This window comes from Coturnix japonica, chromosome 3 (assembly GCF_054131305.1).
Source record: "Coturnix japonica strain WE chromosome 3, WE-NBRP24, whole genome shotgun sequence".
In the NCBI taxonomy this organism is placed as follows: domain Eukaryota; kingdom Metazoa; phylum Chordata; class Aves; order Galliformes; family Phasianidae; genus Coturnix; species Coturnix japonica.
In genome coordinates this window covers 93,578,888-93,599,445 of record NC_140665.1, presented here as the reverse complement: position 1 = coordinate 93,599,445, position 20,558 = coordinate 93,578,888, and positions in this window count along the sequence as shown.

Genomic DNA, 20,558 nt, shown 5'->3' with positions numbered 1-20,558 from the left:
CACCTCCCTTGACCTGCTGGCCATGTTCTTTTTAATGCACCCCAGGGTGCCACTGACCTTCTTGGCTACAAGGGCACACTGCTGGCTCATGGCCAACCTGCAGTCCACCAGGACCCCCAAGGTCCTTATCCACAGAGCTCCTCTCCATCAGGTCAGCCCCTAACCTGTACAGATGCATGTGGCTATTCCTCCCTAGGTGCAAGACTCCACGCTTGCTTTTGTTAAACCTCATCAGGTTCCCCTCTGCCCAATACTCTATTCTGTCCAGGTCTTATTTTCATGGATATCTTGTTCATGTGAGACTGTTCCTCTGCCGGATGGATAAAGTGGAAGGCAGCTTCTCAGTGTTTATGTAAATAGTTCTAAGTCAGAACTTGAACATATGTGTCAAAAATGCTGTAAACAAAAAAATATTATGCACAGAGAAGGCATGGTATGTCATTAGCAAATTTATGAATTAAATCTACATTAGGACAGGTAAATGTGTTCATACTGTTATTGATACAAAATGATACAGGAGGAGGGAATGAAAGGGAAGACGTAGAACATTTTTTTTTCCATTGATAATTTCACTCATTTTTGAAGTTCATATAGAAACTCTTATAGTCTATTTCGTCTTATCTACTTGGACAATAACTCCCTTTTATTAAGTCTTTACAGTCTTCTTCTTCCCTGGAAGGTAGTATTCATTACTAATACACTGCAAAAATGTTGGATCTTGATTAATTCATTGTATTCATAGAATGTTTTCTTGTCAAATTCACATATGTTATCTGTATTAATAAAGAAGAACACAAATTTCCCCTTTAATGTAAAAACGTTAGTGAGTCCAGGCTGCCCCAGGTCTGCTCAAGAAGAATTTGTAGCTGTGTATGTAATATAAGTTAAACATTGGCAGGTGGGTTTCTGGATACTGAAATGTGTCTTATAATTTTACAGTTTAAGAGCAATAAAAGACTTTACCCAGGCAAATGAGTAGTGTCCTGAGAAGTTTGGGATTTAGAATATGCCCAAATAGTATATCCAGTGAGTAATTTGGGTGTACAACATAATTTTAAAGGGCAAGAGATTTTAGTCCTATGGATGCAAACCATTCTGTGTCATTTGGTCTCAGGAACAGAGAATGGTACCAGGAACATCTAATTCACTTGTCCAGATGTATTTTTAGCCTCTTTGAAAGCTGAACACTTGCATTGTTCTAGCAGACTCTGAAATTCATGGACCTACTCAAGTGAACAACTATTCCTTAGCAATTGCTAACTGTATGCAATTGCCAATGTTATGTCAGGAATGCGTTTAAACATCTGAGACCGCCTGTGCTTTGGTCCCACCAACACAGCCTAAGTACACATTCGAGTATCCTTTTAACAAAAATGCTTCTCAGATTACATTTCTGACTTTTACAGTGTCAACTATGCACTTATAGAAAATGACTGCTGAATTCTGTAAACTTTATTTCTGGAAAAACTAGATGGGAGTGATGAACAAGCTGCTCCAGGAAGAATTCAGCGCCTTTTTGAATAATCTATTGAACCTTTGAGTGCTCTTAAGTAGCAGTAGCTGACAGTTCCAACTGCACTTTCTAGACCTGAACCAGATGACTTATTAAAGTGGTATTTTGTTACAAAAGTACGTCCCAGTGAATTAGGAAAACATTTAGTTTGTGTATGTGAAGATTTCAAAGCTAAACACTGCAGCTGGTCTTTAATTTCACTCATTCATATGCTAGTATAATTGTGAGGGCAATTTAAAATGCAGTACTTTGGGAAAGGAAAACAACATTTTTATTTATGTTGAATTGAGATAGTCTGGCTTGGAAATAGGGAGGACAGGTTGTTTCCTCAGTTGCTTTGTGCAATAACATGGGTTGGTCTAACGAGTAATGAGGACACCATAGAGAGACAAAGCAACTTCTCAGGTTTCCCTACTCAAAGGGAAGTGCGAATGAATTCAAGAAAATGAACAAGATCTTTTCCAGAGTGGGTGATAATGTTCTATGTTACCAGTAATACCTTTCCTAGGGTCTGCCTAAACTGTACTGAGGCAGTGTGTATTTCATAAAACATCTCAGGAAGTATGTCTTGAAGTTGTGACTGATAAATTGTTTAAGAGAAAAAAACTCTTTTATATAACTCAAATCTAAAGCAGAAACACAACAAAAAGGGGTGTATCTGGGGTTTGTTTTTGTTTTAACACTGCACTATGAATTCTTAAATTCTACATAAATTCTTGACTTTTTTCTCAGAACAGCTCCATGACTTTCCAGAGACTTTGCTATTTGTTCCTTTTGCCAAGGACAGATAAACCCAAACTCCAGGATCCAAATGTTTGAGATTTCAGTGCAAATTTCTATGTGCATCTACTTTTATCAAAACTTTACTGCAGTGGGGCTTTTTTCATGATTATGTTAAAAACAGACCTCTCTGTTATGGAGTATATGCCATTTCATAGAAGGCTTCTGCAAGCTAGGTTTTGTCATTGAGATTATCGTGGATGAAGTTATGGCATTTCAATCTGTTCGAGAATTGAGAGAAAATTCTGGTTTTCCACTATTTTCTGCTTTCTTCCTACAAAAGCACAAGACAGAGTTGTCAAGTGAACTCTCAAAACTGTAATGAGTATTGCTTTCTTCTAGAATCATCATAGTATTGCTCAGGTTGGAAAAGACCTTAAAGATCATCGAATCACAAGAAAAAGGTGTTCAATGAAATCTTCAATATTTAAATAAACCAAGAAGTTTCACTTCAATCTTTCTTTATATTTCATACCAGAATCCTGCCCCAGTTCACTGGACTGTGGCTGCTGACAGTAACAGGAAGGTTTAAACAAATCTTTCTTAATTTTCAAAGCAATAAATAGAAGTATGAATGCTGTGGTGAGTAGGTTTGACAAATTAATGCTCACTAAACTAATTATATTGCCCTATTAGTGTCTGGTAATCTTTCAGTCATTAAAATAATAATTGATAATCTGAATTTTTAAAATCCACAGTATGATACAGACTTGAGAAGGAATGTAGAACAGGTTTTATCGGAGAGGAAGAAGCATAAGAAATATTTGCACAAATGCTTATGACCACTGGAGATCTGCAAATGACAGAAAAAAAACTACATCCTTTTCCTTCCAGCTGACCAAGAGAATCTTTTTGTAGGTGTCTCATTTCTTCTATGTACTCCAGTATTCCCTCTGCTTATCCTGCTTCACCTGATTGCATGCTTCAATGAAGCTAGATAAAGGAAGATGTTCCTACTTTAGGTATTATAATCCTACCCTGGTTTATTGCAACTGCATAATAAATAAATAAAAAGACTTTGGAATCAGATGGGTATTTTAACTGTAAATTAAGTTAATTATTAATTAATTAAAATAATTAATTTTATTAAGAAAAATAAAATCAAAATCTGTCATGAGACTGCTCCAGAATGTAACTTTTCTAATTACAATGATCGGTGCACTGAGCTCATGCTGCGCTCCTAATATGCAAGCTCACAAGCATAATGCAGTTCCATGGAACCACCAGAAGTCTGGCATGGTTTGGTTCTCCTGTGTATATTCCACTCAGATCTCAACAGACAACTGAGCTACCACCATCACTGCTGGTGTCTCTCATTAGCCTGCACAATTCATTTCACAGCAGTTAGACTACAGAACTGCCAGGAAGATACATTTTGTAAGGTAAGGCTTTGTTTTGCAATCTTAACCAGATGTTTTCTGTAGATTGCAGCCTGTGAGCTTAGGGCTTAATCAACAGGATATCCAGCTCCCTCACCTTGTTCTCTCATCCTGTATGAATAGGTGTTCATCTGACCAAAGAGATAAATATGGACTAAGTGGTATGAGAAAAACAAAAGGTAAAGGAGATATTTCCTCTCCCATAATAAATAATAATAATAATTTTTAAAAAATTTAAAAAAAAAAAGTAAAAAAACAAAACAAATCACATAACAGTCAGTTAGAAAATGCTTGGGAGGATTTACACCATGTGTGGCATCAGGAAAGACAGGAATAAAATTAAGTATTGCAACAGTCTCATTTTCTCCTGTTTGAATCTCTACATGAGTGCTTTAAGGTCATCATTCTCACACTGGTTAAATTAGGCACCTATAAAGTGTCATTAATGGAAATATTACCTTTAATTTAGCTTGGAAGAAAGTGATTTATTGTAGCGTGCTAAAAGATAGCATTTTATTAATTGCCAACATGGTTTATAGTACAAAAGAATGAGGCTTTTGAGCTCTAAATGAGTGTCTAGTTTCTTTTCCAGGAGGTATTAAATCCCTTTTAGCAATGATCATATTTAACAGTCTGCCATTTATCTGCTAACTGAAGTCATACTTATCATTCCTGGTTATCTCCGATGTGCCAGCTAGGCACATTTAGGCACAATCTGAGTAAGTGTTTACAAACTTAGAAACAGCTAAACAGGCTTATTTTTAAATATATGACTTCATTAGTGGTTTCCAAAGATAAATGCTGCTCCACCGTTCTGAAAGGCTTGGCTCAGATGAAGTCAGATAAAGCGCAGACAAAAAAAACAGTATGATTCTACAGTACACACAGACCTGACATTTAATTGTTGTGAAGTTTTTCTTCCTCTTTACTTAAGGAATTTGTGTTATTCTTCGTATGTTTTCCACCAAAACAAATGCTTCAAAGCTTCCTTTTTCGACAAAACAAAAATAAACAGCGTCAGCTCCCAGCCCAGCATGCGAGCGGCCCAACAATAAGCAGCCAATAAGGTGCATGGGATGGAGCAAAACCACCGATAAGAAAAATATTTTCAGGGACTGCTCTGAACTTAACAGCCCAGTCCTGTTCCCATTGAAAGAGGTATTGACACACCCATTAGGAAAAATAAAAGAAGGCTAAGTGATGATTTGATGACAATGGAGAGACAAAAACGCTCAGCTTAGAGGGCTCTTTGTTTCTAAGGGAGAAGCCACAATGGCCTTCCTGGAAGTGAACAGCTGGAAGCTGGATCTTGGCAAATTCAAAGGAAGGGAGCTTTCCTCGCAGTGAGGGTGGTTAGGGGTGGAGACAGGCTTCCAGGGGAAGAATTGCATTCTCTAACTTCTAAAGACTTTAAATTGAGCTCAGTGCTGTGCTTTGTCCTCGAATGTGTGACTGAAAGGTTCTTAAACTTGTTACATGATCGTGAGGATTGTTGATGTTTAGGAGGAGCATGAAATAGAAGACTCTTCTGATTCCTGCATCTATGGAAAGAGGTGAACGGCTCCTGTTCCTCAGTGCTAGGGTCTGCACGAGACTGGGAAAAGTAAATGTCCCTTTTGGCATTCATGCATATTATTCAGTCAAGAGCAGATAAGGACTGTCTACATTAATTACTACGGTAATACTAAAATAATGCTCTTTTAATCACTTTTAATCTATTTCCATCACACTTCTAGCACTACTGCATGGTATAACGTTTTCTTCGTTGGTTCAACGAGTGCGTGGCACAGCTCTCAGCTAAAGGAGGATGCTGATGTTTAGCCATTCAATGACTTGTTATATAGCTGTTAAGTGAGGCATCTGGAAACCAGCAAAGTTCACCCAGAGGGCAACACATCCCATATAGGTTGCATACCTCTCTTAAGATGCATAGCATCAATCTGAAAGTGAATATTCTTTGTCTTTGATTGTAAAAGGAGATATAACTGTGAATAGATGCCTAAATTTCGGATTGCTAGTGGGAGGTAGGGCAAATCTTGCAGTGGATATAAGTAAGTTCTCAGCACAATAAGCAAATACTGGCAGTTCCATCAAAGTCTTAAAAAGAACATAACTCCCCAGTAAATAGTTGAGATCTAGGATTCTAGGCTGTGTTTGAACAAATCGAATGGAAGCACGCAAAATCTTTTCCCTTAAACTAGTAACATCCCACTTCAAATGTCTCAGAAGAATAAAAGAAATATAAGTAATTATATGATACATATCACTACTAAAATGTTCCTTCTTCAGTCTGCTAATAATCAGTATAAACCACGAGCACAATATTCCTTTATCTTCATTATTATCTCAAAGTGCATACAAAAACAAAAATAATACCATGGATAATAAAATTATCAAGATTTTTCTTTAAAACAGCAGTAATATTTCCTTTGATGATATCATAGTGCAAACCACTCGCTATTTGGCTAAATGTTTCTTTGTAAAGTATTGCTTCTAATTTTTCTAGTTCTCTTTAGTCTTTCATGATTCTAAAATTGAAGCCTATCTTTGGTGCAGAGCCTTTATCATCACACAAATCCATTTTATACAGTCCCAATGATGTAATCCCGACCATTGTCACCTATTTCTTGAATACCACCACATATCTGATTCCTCTGGTTCCTTCTTGGCCTTTTGTTAATCTTTATAATTCATGACTTTTCATGAAGTATTTGAAACCATTTCAGAAATCCCACTTTTTTGTTCTGCCTTACAGCACTTTGTATTTTGAAACTGATATTTTAGTGATGTTTCTGAATCTTCCAATATACTTCTGAATCCAAAAAAATCGGACTCAAAAGCCATGAGCCCTTTAAAAGCTTGTCAGAGTAAAAAAATAAAAAATAAAAATCATGTTTTAGTTGTTGCAGTTATTCCAGATTAAAATAGGTAAGTCTTTCACAATGACACACTAATTAATGTTTGGTTGTTACATTAATTATTTCTGTCTATAAGTTACACTACAGTATTTTCTATTTATTTAAATATAATGTGCTAGCAAGCAGCTAAACTTCTTAGTTTCCTAACCAACAGAAATGTCCTCACAATTTCAAAAAGAGTTTCAGCCCAAATTAAATTCACCAGAAATGTGATCTCAATGAACCTGAAACTTCTTGCGAAATTTGTCTGAATTTAACCAGTTCACTTTTGATGATCTTCCCCTCCACTATGGGGAACAGCCAAAACAAGAGCAGGGATTCAACTTTGGCTTTTCAGAAAACGATTTGGCTCCTTATCTTCCATCTTACTGACGACTGATGGTTAGAAGGGCATGTTTCTCACATTCATTCTCAGAATTCTTGTTTACGTGGCATAGCCAAATATTTTTTGGACAAGATAAATGTTGTTTCTTGGCAGAAATTTGAACAACGGGTGCCAGTCTATCTTGTAGGAAGCCAATCAGGCTATGGAGTCATTATTGCCTCTTCGATGCCTTGTGCTATAAAATTTTACTGTTCCATGCAAAAAGTATAACAAAGAGTTGGAGCTGTAAAGCTTGCAGTTAGCACTCTCCGCTGGAAAGCTGAAGGAAGAAGGATGTGGCATACCACAGTGAATTCTCTATCTGCTGATCAATGAGGTAAAAGGGACCAACAGACTAGTTCATTAATCCCACTCATTTTCTTGATTTCTCTCCACAAGCATTTCATCAATCATGAATAAAGCATTCTAAATGACATGAAGGAATGTGGTTTTACTGTTTCCTTTTTATAATAAGAAATTTTAAATTCTCGTTAGTTTAATCAAAATCATTTACTTTTATTGGTTAACTAAGAATGTACATGAGTTGCTCACTTGCTTGTTATACACAATCAGATAGAATCATAAAATATCTTAGGTTGGAAGGGTCCTTAGAGATCATAACTGGTCTCCAACCTCAATGCTGTGGGCAGGATTAAACAAAAGGAAAGGTTTTTCAGTCTGTGCAATACAGAACAGATCAAATAAATTATCTGCTTGTTTTTCTTAAGTGTTTTGGAAAATACTAATTTTCAGAACCTCTGCTGGAAATCTTTTGAGAAGGTATTTTCAGCCTGAAGGATCTCTTCTAAATTGCACTTGTATCTTATATATATCTTGCACTTATAATTAAATTTAAGCATCTTGATGTCTTACTCTGTTACTAACAAGCAGAGGTTTTGGATAGGAGCTTTCAAAAATCAGTAGACATGGAAAATGAAAGCATATTTATAACATTTTCGTGAATGTCGAATGATTTACACACTGGTTATTAACTATTTACAGTGCTTATATTTAGATGATGAATGAGCATCAGTTTAGATATTGAACAAAATGGTGAAACTCCTTTCAATTTTAGTTGAGTCTAGTGAGTAAGATGTAAAGGAAAAGTAGGCTAAGAGGAGGGCAGAAATGGAAAAAAAGAAGGGGGGAAAGGGGAAGGGGAAGGGGAAAGGAGAAAGGAGAAAGAAGAGAGGAGAAAGGAGAAGAGAGGAGAAAGGAGAAAGGAGAGAAAGGAGAGAAAGGAGAGAAAGGAGAGAGGGAAGGGAAGGGGAAGGGGAAGGGGAAGGGGAAGGGGAAGGGGAAGGGGAAGGGGAAGGGGAAGGGGAAGGGGAAGGGGAGGGGGAGGGGAGGGGAGGAGCGGGAAGGGAAGGGAAGGGAAGGGAAGGGAAGGGAAGGGAAGGGAAGGGAAGGGAAGGGAAGGGAAGGGAAGGGAAGGGAAGGGAAGGGAAGGGAAGGGAAGGGAAGGGAAGGGAAGGGAAGGGAAGGGAAGGGAAGGGAAGGGAAGGGAAGGGAAGGGAAGGGAAGGGAAGGGAAGGGAGGGGAAGGGAAGGGAAGGGAGGGGGAGGGGAGGGGAGGGGAGGGGAGGGGAGGGGAGGGGAGGGGAGGGGAGGGGAGGGGAGGGGAGGGGAGGGGAGGGGAGGGGAGGGGAGGGGAGGGGAGGGGAGGGGGAGGGGAGGGGAGGGGAGGGAGAGGGAGAGGGAGAGGGAGAGGGAGAGGGAGAGGGAGAGGGAGAGGGAGAGGGAGAGGGAGAGGGAGAGGTGGGGAGAAGGGAAAATAAGGGAAAGAGAAGGGGAGGAAAAGGTATAAAATGTGTTCGCTATCTAGAAGCTGTTGATACTGTTTTATTTTTACAAATAGTGACACACAATAGAAATACTTCATTCAGCACTATGGGACATCAGCATCTGGTGGCAAACAAAGTAGAAGAGAGGAAGCTTTCTACATGAGTTATTTGTGCTGACCATTCAAAGCTTCAACCTACAGGAAGATATAAATGTTTCAGCAAATGAGAGGGTAAGACTAAAGAGAATCAACAAATCTAAGAAACACCATATGTGCAAAGACACTCTTTTGTGTAAGGTTGTGTCATAGAGGGATATTTTAATGTGTAAGGAGGTGTTGAATGTGGTGCTTTAGGCAATAATGTGATACAGAAACTGTTTCTATTTATATGGAACTATTTCAGTGCCTCCAGGACTAGAATAGTCATCCTGGGTTACTAAGGTCTGCCGACCCGGAAACTTATGAAAGACATTTCTGTTTGGAGAGCCCTTTGGAGAGGTTGCTCAAATTAGTTGACATCTTTTTGAAACAAGCAGCAGTTGTGTGTGTAAGTTGGAAGAAAATACTGTGTTTCAATCAATGCTTACTTTCTCATGGGAAGAAAGTGTGTGAACAGATCAGAAAGGCACAGAGCCTTTGCATCTGTGTCAGGGCAAACGAAAGCTGGCAGTCAGGTTGCTCCCCTTCTCACAAAAGGACAAGTTGAGGAAGGTAATTACAGTTTAATATTTACAACAGGATGTTTGAAGGGAGCATTTAATTATCCTGCCAACATCTATTCAAATAAACATGAGGGATTTAGAACATTTTTGGAGCTGCAGGCTTAAAAGAAATCCCAAACATTCTGGGGCTCTAAACTCTTAGATCTCCTGTGCGTTGTAGCGTAGTAACATGTTTCTATTGACATTTCGCCTTATACATAAAATGATACCTGCCCTAGAGAATACAGCAGTGATATGCCCTGCTAAATCGGTCCACTTTCTCCTCTACCCACTGACTGGTACCTATATCCTGCCTTCAAACTTTACTGATGAATACTGTTTCCACTAAACACACAACAATAGGTGAATGCACCTTTTTTGTTGTCTTAATTCCCATTCAAAGCAAATCATTGGCACATTTTGAAAATGATGAAAGATTCTGGTCATTCTTGTTAGGGTTTAAATCATACTGCAAAGAGTTATTTATGCCACTTGAAATTGCCAGTAGAAAATGGCTGTATAAATACCTACCTGAAAAAGAAGTTAATTGTCTCCTTTGCATATATAGTCACACATACACAAAAAATATGTATATGTGTAAAGATTATCCTTTTAAAATAAATTAAGTTTTAAATTAAAAAAAAAAATAAATAATAAATTTGTTTTGTAGTATTGGTTTATCTGTCCAAATACCAAAAGTATTGGTTTATCTGTCCCTCTCACTTACAGTGTCTCTCTCAATCTCTGTTTGTTTTTTTAAATAAAGCCTTGTTCTGTTCCCACATCGTCCTCAAAGTTTGTACAGAACCAGGTGAGTGAAGCTCCCAGTGCAGGTTGGTTCTGCAGTTACTACCAGGGTGTTAGTGATGTCTAACAAGAGAAGTGTTACACAGTGCAGTCAGTCTTTCCTACTGAAATCAGCTGAAAGTGTCTCATGAAACACTATCACTTTTGACATAAAACACAGACAGCAGTCATCATTAAGTACACTGTGAGTGAACAAGCTTTGCAAGATGATTTTGTTGAGAACAGAGTTGTGAGTCTGACAGAAAAACAAAAGAAGCCAATGCAGAGAAAGGCCATAAAGTCAGACACAGTGAGTACGTGCTCAGCAAATCTGGCAGGGAACACTTGGGCAAGAGAAATAACTGAAAGAAGTGGGAAAGAGTGAATAAGGATGTGATTTGTTGGGGGTTGATTTTCTTTTATAATTGCAACAGCTAACAGGCCTCAGGTTCTTTTATACTAACTACTCAGAGCAAATAGCAATATTATTTTAATTGCCGTTAAAAGGAGTTAAGGAGAGCACTCATGTAGACCTTAATGTTAAAAATCAATATCTGAAAATTCAGTGCGGTTCTCCTATGCCCTGGTAGTTTAAGCATGAAATTCAGTAGTTCAGATAAAAACACTAACACCTCATGGTGTCTAAATTTTAAGAACCTACCAATTGATAAGATTAATGTGTTACTGATCTTAGACATCATTTTGGGCTCAGATTTGCCAGATCTTATGATTGCTCAGAAATGACTTTATAGATTAGGCACATCTTGTCTAACAGTTAATGGAAATCTAATTCTATGTTCCCCAGAAATCAAGGAAATGTAACATTTGAAAGGAAAAGTGGTACACGGCGCAGAAGAGTGAAGGCAAGATGAAGATCTGGAAATTAGGCAATTCTACTGTTTTTGCTATTGTTGTGCCCTCTCAGGTCATAAGTATATATGGTGGTGGCTGAGTATACACATTCTCTGGAGGTCAGGTAAGTGTTGATAATCTTTTTTTTCTTTTTACCCTACTTGAGTAGCTCCAATGTACTTTAAAGCTGTGAGAGTTCCATAAGCAACAGATGAGAAAAATGAAGGAAAACCAGAGAAAAAAAGATCAAGGCAACAGCAAAACAGTGAAGACCTCTGTAAAACTGAGTGGTTTAGACATGAGTTCAAATCTGGTCACTCATTTAAACATTCTTCTGAGTTTTCTCCTGTGTATGTGTGTACATGCCTGCATATATCAGACTTTTCTCACGAGTTCTCTGTATGGGTTGCAACAAGGAAAGTTCAATTGATGGGTCTTGCGTGCTCCTTCTAATATAGCCAGTTTTACTTATATCTGCCACACCTTAAAATCAGTTTTATGTGTATATAATACCTATTTACATAGGTAGGATGAATGATGTCTGGTTTTGTTTATTGCAGTCATTACAAGTATAAAAGTCTGATTATGAATGAAATGGGGTGGAAGTCCTTGTAAGGGAAGAATTCACTTGTGCAGTATCCTTGAAAAGTCATTATGTATGGGTTAATGGGAGCCATAGCCTTGAAATCATATGCATTTTCCCATTTGTTAAGGATATTTCTGGCACTTTTAAACTCTTATGTTTCTGAGATACCATCCATTGTAAAAACCCAGTCTCTGTGTTTTGTTTTGTTTTATTTTGTTTTTGGTGGCTGTTTTGTTGTTGTTTGTTCAGTGTGTGTGTGTGTGTGTGTTGCTGTTGTGTTCTCTGTGGCATGTGGTTTGAGTTTTAAGGCTTATTTCCTTTTGGTCTAATGAGCTTCTGAAAGTGATTAAATAGAAGAAAAGCAGGTTAAACCAATGACATTTTACCAGAGCAAAGAGTATCAAATCTAGTGCCTGAAGAACTTATTGTATGTTTCTGAGATTCCTCCCAATAATTCTTGAATTAGACATAATAAGCAGAAACTTCAGGCATTAAATGTTTACCAGACAGTGTTAAGAAAAATGCAAGCAATGATCAGAAAAAAATACTCTTACATACTCTACCCAATCATCTTTTGTGTGTCTGGCTCTCCATTTCAGCTACCTGCTTCTGTTTTTATTCTGTAATATGTTTTTATTCTGAACTGCCTTCAAGCGTATAGGAACTCTAGCCATATCTAAAGCTCAGTTATGACCACTCATGCAGACCTTAATGTTAAAAATCAATATATGAAAATTCAGTGCGGTTCTCCTATGCCCCTGGTAGTTTAAGCATGAAATTATTTAGGGTTAAATCCTTTCTAACTGGTAGTTCACTGGTGTTGACCAGGATAATGAGTAGTTCTGACAACCATCTGTTTACCCCTTGGTTGTTGTGAACTTATGCCTGTGTCCTCATTGTGTTATTTGTTGTTATTTATTAGGCTTATTGTAAAAACTATTGTGCCTTAACATAAATAGTTGGTCAAAATACTGAGAAAAATAGGCAGTAAATAAGCATTAAAAAATGACTAACATTTTAAACAAGCATCTTTTCATTTCTTTTTCTTCTGTCATCTTTAAAATGAACTTCTTGAAATAAAAGCATGATTTTCAAAAACTACATTTGCTAGAGCATCTTTTATATCTCTTACTGAGCTGGATAGCTAAGTAAGGGAATTGAGGAGGTCTACATTATTCATCCCTCTCCCTTGACTAAGATGCACTCCTGTAGTCTCTCCTTGGACATGCTGGAGACCACCATACACTTGCTGAGAAACTTAGCATAAGCATGAAATTAATGTAATTTATAACTGACATCTGAAAAATAGACACTTTGTTTGAGAGGTTATTTGGAATTTTTCTGTAGAGAGAGACATAAGTCCAGTGGAAGAAGATTAATCCAATCCTACGATAGCAGTCTACAATTCAGGGCCTAAACTGACATTGAGAAATTGCTGTCTCTCCAGTGCCTTCAGATACAACAGTTCAAAAATTCATGCTTTACATGCCAAAAGTTAAGCAAGATGAATCTCATTTTTGCTTTTATTTTTAATGATAAATCTGAAATGTTATTATATTAGCTTCAGTTTGAATTGGGATTCCAACATTTCTCATTTTGGACCACTTATACACAGTATTGTGGCTTTTTTACATACATACTAAAAGTTGCATAAAGTAAAATAAAAGAATAGGAAGGAAGTAAGCCACCTATGTAAAAAGCAAATAGGCATTCTATCATGATACCAAGTAAGACTTTGGCAAGGATGCAAGTATCGAGACAAGATTGCTTTCATACTATTTCATTCTAACTAGAAATATTTGGCTTGCCATCTTAAATCTGATTTTTCATGTCAATAAGTGCTAATACAGAAAAAAAATGACTTGAAACAAAAGATAAATAAACAAGCCCTAAATGCTATACAAGAAAATATAAATCACTTCCTAGCTAATGGAAAGAATAAGAAGCTTTGGTAGGAAAATTTTTCAATTACTGTCATTAGAGACTTTTTTGTAACTTCCAATGAAGCAACTAGTTATGGCACTGTCAGCTGATGGATGAATCTTCTGGTTTATCAGAAATGATTGCTGCTCTGGAGATGTTTCCATTAAGAACAATAAAGTTTTACCAAAGGCAATTTTTAATATGTTTCATAACTTGTGTTGTCCTGAAAAGGAACAACAAAGCCATTCCAGTTTGTAGTTACACCCATGGATGCAGGAACTGAGTGAAAGGGTGATCTGGACATACTGAAGTCAATAAAATAACATTAATTTTAGTTAGTGAAGTTCAGGCATCACAGGTAGTATTAAAAGTTGTTTATACCTTCTAGAGCAAATATATGTATTTTAAAAACCAGTCCAACACAGTAGCTAGCCCCACAGACAGAAAAAAGCCTAATTGCATTAAATACATTCTTTTCGCTATAGAAGTAGAATTCGCTCTAGGTGGTTTCATTCATCTTTTCCTCTCCCTCCCACTTGTAATAGAAGACAAATAGCCAAAATATCTGCTGATCACATTCCACATACTTCTGTCAGCAGGAAAAGTAGAATTTAGGATAGAGCCCGGATACCGAGGGTGGTCAAAACCTCCACTTCCAGGATTCAGGGATGATGGAAAAGAACCCCCTGCCTGTCCTCCAGGGTGACCTTCCATTTGAGCTGTCGGGTTATCACAGATCCATCTGTAAACAAAGGATAGCAGGTTCCCTGGGCAGTGTCAGGATCACACTCAGTGTGACACTGTGTTTGGATGTTCAAAGAATCCCTCTCTCCTTGCTTTCTTTTCCAGGCTTAATAAAGGAACTGCTAAAACCTATGTAGCCTGATAAGATGACAAGACAGTCTTTTAGTGTTATTGATTGTATACAAGAGGTGGAATGATGAATTATTTCCTATAATGTACCATGAGTGGGTTTCATCTTTTTGAGAGATGTTCTTAAAATTCCTTATATGAATTCAGTTCTTAAACTTCTTGCAGGAAAGAAAAGGTCTTCATTAGGCCAAAGGGCTGGAGTAGAGTAAATATCTTTTACCTGATAACAGAAGGGAGAGAACATTCAGAGTGCACGATCTGAGAGGAATAAAGATGTATAGCATGTAAAATAAACTCTGGATTGCTATCATGAGAATGCTGTCAAAATGAACCAAGGGGACAAATTGTGTGCCTCTGAAGGCACTCCACGTATAATAAACTTCAACCTTTCACCACCGTACTTCATGTCTGGTGGCACAGCTGACTGACTGAAGCTTTTTTTCCCTCATTAAAGAGAAAAACAATTTTATGACTCGGAAAAAGTAGTACTGCTAGCAGACCATAAACATTAATATCAATCATATGCAGCAGAGTAAAATACAGAAGATACTGTATGTAACTACCTTTGCTAACTGCATCTACACCTGCCATGTCTTAGCAAAATGTCTTAGAAACTTAATTGAGGATGTAACATAAAGGATTTGCCCAATAAAGTCATTGAGAAATATTTTCTTATGTATTTATTGTGTGAAATAATCCAAGTTTAAGTTTAGAACTTGAAGCAGTTTTTGCAATATAGATATCTTAATAAGAAGATTTGTGGAATCATTCTGTAGGCTATGGCTGTGACTCAAATAAGCTACCAAATAGGTACTCAGAGAGAAGTGAGAAAGTCAGGGAACAGGGAGGACTGAAGATAGGTCCAACCTGAGCTATATACCGAGTAGAGGTTCACTGAAGAGTTTCAGAAATAAACTTGGGAGTGCAACTATAATATGTAGATTTCTTTTTCCAGAAACAAACATCAGAGGAGAAAATCTCATTGTCACTAAGGGACAGTACTGGGGAAAGTTTGATGTAACCGTAAATTAGGCAGGAAATTTCTACACGGGTGGAAGGAAAGATGCTTTCTTTTACATGCAGGAAGGTTTTTTATGGGTTCAGTTCACTTACATACATAAGTTCTTTTACCTACTGTTTATTCTTATTTAACTACACATTCAAAACTTAATTTACATATTGTTCCTGTAGCTCAGATGTCAAGGAGGTTATCTGGTACCTGCAGACACTTGATCAGAGTTTGCTGATGAAAGCATGACCTTGTTGTCTAAATCTGTCACCCCTGTGACTCTACCACCATCGTTGAAGCTGCCAGCAATGGTTTGTCTGTAATGAGATTACTTGGTGGTTTCTTTGTCAAGCTTGTTTTTGTTGACCTGCCCAATGTGAGGCACTGTCTCTCACTAGCAAGTCAGTAAAGTATTGTATACCAGTAAATATATAATGTCAGAACAAAATAAACACCAGGGAGTAGGACATTCTGATAACTTTCAGAGCCCATGCAGAAACCCAGGCTCTTTATAGTCACATTGAATGTGCAGTGTGAGTGTGCACTGGGGATGAGAACACTGAGCTATGGGGAGAGCTGTAATCCACCCTCCCCAGGAGTACTTTCTCATTATATACTGCTTTCATTAAATAGCTCATGCTGATATACCCGTAGATACAGTTCTTTCTGAAATGGATCTTGGCAGAACTTGACATCAAAAAGTACGATTTGTAATTTTTCTATTGGTTTTAAATTTGTAAATTACTTTTACATTTATCTTTTTAGTCCAGGGTTTCATGTATTCACAAGATTTATTCCTCCATGTCTTTTCAGAAAGAATGGTCAGGCAGTGGAACAGGCTGCCCAGAGAACTGGTGGAGTTACCATACCTGGAGGTGTTTAAAAAAGGACAGAAGTGGTTCTGAGGGACATGTTTAGTGAGCAATAATGGCGGTAGGTGGATGGTTGGACCTGATGATCTTAGAGGTCTAGTCCAACCTTAATAATTCTATGATTCTAGGAAAAGTTGATTAAAACTGTATCTATGCATGGAATTCTGGATTAAGAACCAAAAAACTACATTTTTTTTGCTAGCTGTTTGGCAATACAAGCTGTCTTGAACCCTATAGTACATTTTTTCACAGTGCTAAATTATAGAAATTAAAAGTTTTTCTGATATTGATCCTTGGCAGTGAATGAAAGGTCAGATAATCTCAATTATGGGAGCACTGGGCTGAAAAACACGTTAGGTCACTATAAACTGCTGTTTAAAGGAGAAGTAAATCTCAAATCTCTTGATAATACTGAAGACATACTTTAGATTTATTTACATATCCTAAGGGAAAGATCTACATAAATGAATTATAGGGATGATCTAAGCAATCAGCTAAGACTAGAATTAAAGGAACCTAAAAGTAGAAAAATCCTGTCCATCATCCCCTAGTACTTTCCTAGAGACTTATTCAATGAAGTAGAATAAAAAACACATAGAGTTCTACATTACATACTCCACAAACTCCTCACGCAGTAAAAAATATAATAAAATTGAATCTAGATAATTACTTTTACAAGCCACAGGGTGCCTAAGCTTGAATGATTAACGCACATACATGTGTAAGGGATGAAATTACCCAAATCACATCATATGCAAACTGGAATTGTTACAATCACATATTCTTTCTTCCCTTTCATAAGCTATATAACCTCCTAGCTCCAAACAGTACCATATTTGAGCACTTAGATGCAAGACTTAATTATTTTTTAGGCATTACCAGATTTTCCAGTAGAATTCATGTTTGTTAACAGAAAAGTGGAAATCTTTTTTTATTAATGAAAGAAATCTCCATTCCATGAGTAAATGCTAAAACAAAATCTTTTTTTTCAGGAAGGTATTTCTGAAAAAAAGTGTAGTGTTTTAAATGATAGAAATACTAAAGAATGTAACTGTTTTAATAAAATCTGGAGTCAGTACTTGAACTATCAAAAAGTGTTCTTGAAATTGAGGTTGGTGACGCATGGTGGCAGCCTGGAAGTAGAAGTACTGAGTCAGCTGCTGGCTGGGAGCACTGGTGTTGACCAGAAAGACAGGATTTCTCCCTTTACTGCCAAATCTGAAGCATTTAGACACCCCCTGAGACCCTACAGATGACAGATCAGATTCACTGACAGATTTCCTTTTTGAGTATTACATAATTAACAGAATTCTTCATGAAAATGATGGGTGGAGTTATGGGAGTGAGAGGAAAACAAAACAGGTGGATGTTGTTCCCTGTGCTCAGATTGTTGCAGTGGAGTAATGACTCATGGAGGAATATGCTTAGGCAGCAAGGATGGCAATGATACGTATATGGTTCACATAGAAATGAGATGATATCCATATGGCCAAAGACATGAACATTGACTCCTGGTGTGAGCCGTGCAAAGGCTGATCTTTGCCTTTGGTAACAATGGCAAAAGTAAGACAAGGGACTATATCAGTGCACAAAAAATACTGAGAGGTGTTTGGTCCCAGAGAGGATTTTCAAAACTGTCAATCAGAGAAGAGTATTCAAAGCCAATCTTAGCGTGTAGCTTTACTGAATGCTGCTCTGGTTTTATGGTGTGTGCCGTAATCTCTGAATCTGATGTATGAGTTTGTGCATCCTGTCACACATCTTTGCCCACGTTTCTTCTTCCTTTCTTTCAGTATGGAACTAGTAACTAGCTTCCAGCCCATACATGTCAGTCCGTGTGCTGCAATAAAAATTAATTAACAAATCATGTGCATAAAATGCTCCCTGTCATGTAAAATTTCCCTTCAAAAACTAAATGGATAAGAAGGATCCTAATTAAGAAAGTTACTTCAAATTTGAAGATGAAAACTATCAATGAAACTTTATATATCATGTGTGAACATTTCTGTAATAATAAGTTTCACTGATACTTCAAATTTGAATTTCATGCCTGTGTCGCCTGTGTCCACAACCTTGGCCAGAAGCAGGCTGATTTCTCAGTGAAGAAAAGAAACAATGAAGTTCAAATAAGATGAAAAAGTCTTTTTATTTCCATGTGTATTAACAATCTTTTATTCTCCTATCTCTAGCAGCAGCAGAAATACCGAGAATGATGGATAAACACTTGGGTGGCATATTCAGTAGTTGTTGACAGGTGGTGGGAAATATAGCACACCATAGTTCAACAGGTGCAGAAAAGTTGTAGTACTGAAAGACAGAAAAATAATCAGAATCTTGGTTTTAACTCTGTATCTTCCATGTCCTGCATGTAACTTTTCTTTTCTGCTAGTATTAATCTTTATGCGCAGAATGAAATACCAGAAAGTGATTGTCTGATTTATATACTCTCTGTAAAGCACAACTGTACTGTGTATGAGACTTTTTGGAAACGAACATTTTGATCAATGGACCACTCAACTTCTCTTGAGTTTCTTGTCTTAATCTGCGGATCAAAACCACATCCAACAGCAAAACCACATATGGAAAAAATGTCTGTGTGCCACATACATTTACCTAAATATTCCAAAACTAGTAATAAAAATATCACAAAAATGTCTTCAGAAGTGTTATATGTATTCCCAAATTTATTACTTGCATTGATGTTACAGACAGTTCCTGAAGCTACGGAGTTGGCTTCTATACTTTCAAAATTTGATAACTAGATTAGTTATTCATCCTGAAAGAAGATGAAGACTTGTGACATACAGCATAGTTGAAGAAAATATTTTAAAATATAATAGATAAATAGATACATAAATGTGTCAGTCAGAATCCCAGACTAAGTGGAGTGGCTTTACAACTGCATGATTTGAAAATGTATGAATTATCTTTTTATTTGTTCTCCCAATAAAAAATATTCACTTCCCATACGCATGAGAATCATATGGTTTATATTTGGAATTCTTAGAACCAATAAAGCAAATATCTGCATTTACAGATCCTAAGCAAGAAGTGTTTATTCCAGACCACGTCCAAATCAGCAGAGTTTCAGGCAAGAACAAACAGTTTCCTTTGTGAACAGTGACCCTGACTTGCTCAAACATTTTAGTACTTCTTTACTGGAGATCAGACAAGTGGTAACCAGCAAGTCAGAAAATAGACACGGATATATACGAAAGGCTAGAATAGCCTTGAGAGAAAATAGTATCTTTTACCTTAACAAGACAATAAAATAACTGTTCCATTGAATATTGATGGCAATATGCTCCCAGGCACCACTCAGATGCTTTGAAAATCGAATCCTACAATACTGTGATCCTGCTTGTGCTTTAATAGAAAATACATCCATGTGAAAAGGACAACCACTCAAACAGTTTTTAACATAACATTTGATCATGTGCATTCTGACTTTTCGTAACATAAAAGATCTTCTCCAAAAGTAATGCCTCCTATTTTATGATGTTGGGCCACAGTGCCAGAGGCAGATAGATGGTGGTATGACAATAGAATGATGAACCTTCCTACTATTGTCCCTGTACATTTTGATACTATGTGACAGATGGCAGCAAAGGGGCAGTCTGACAGAATGGCGTCTGAAACAGAAGTGTGTGTGATGCAAAGGTGAGTCACTGAATTCCTCCATGTAGTAAAAATGGCACCCAGAGACATTCACTGATGCTTGCTGAACATTTATGGATACCAAATAGCGGATATGAGTGCAGTGAGGCAGTGGTGGTGCATTTCAGCAGTACTGACAGAGACATGAAAGACATGCTATGTTCTATACAGCCATGCGCTGCTGTCACACCATGCAGTGAAGAGCACTTCCATCAATTCATCCATGTGAATCAGTTAGTGACGGTGATTGTGTTGAAAAAATAACATTTTGTAGCTGAGAATTTGCTCTATCAAATAGTGTTATTGTGCTTTTTGTATCTGTTGTAGTTTGCATGGAAATAAATAGGAGGCATTACTAGGAGTGGCCTGCATATTTTTCTTGATACCCTTATGTTATACTCTTTGTGATTGATATCAGTCCACTGAAGCTTTCCCACAGTCAATTTCATCACCTGTAAAATAAAGGAAACAATAACTCATTTTCTATGTAACTGTATCTGTCTTTAGGATGAAGGATCAAGAAGCAGTTATTTCACAGCATACTATTTGTTTAAATTTATGAA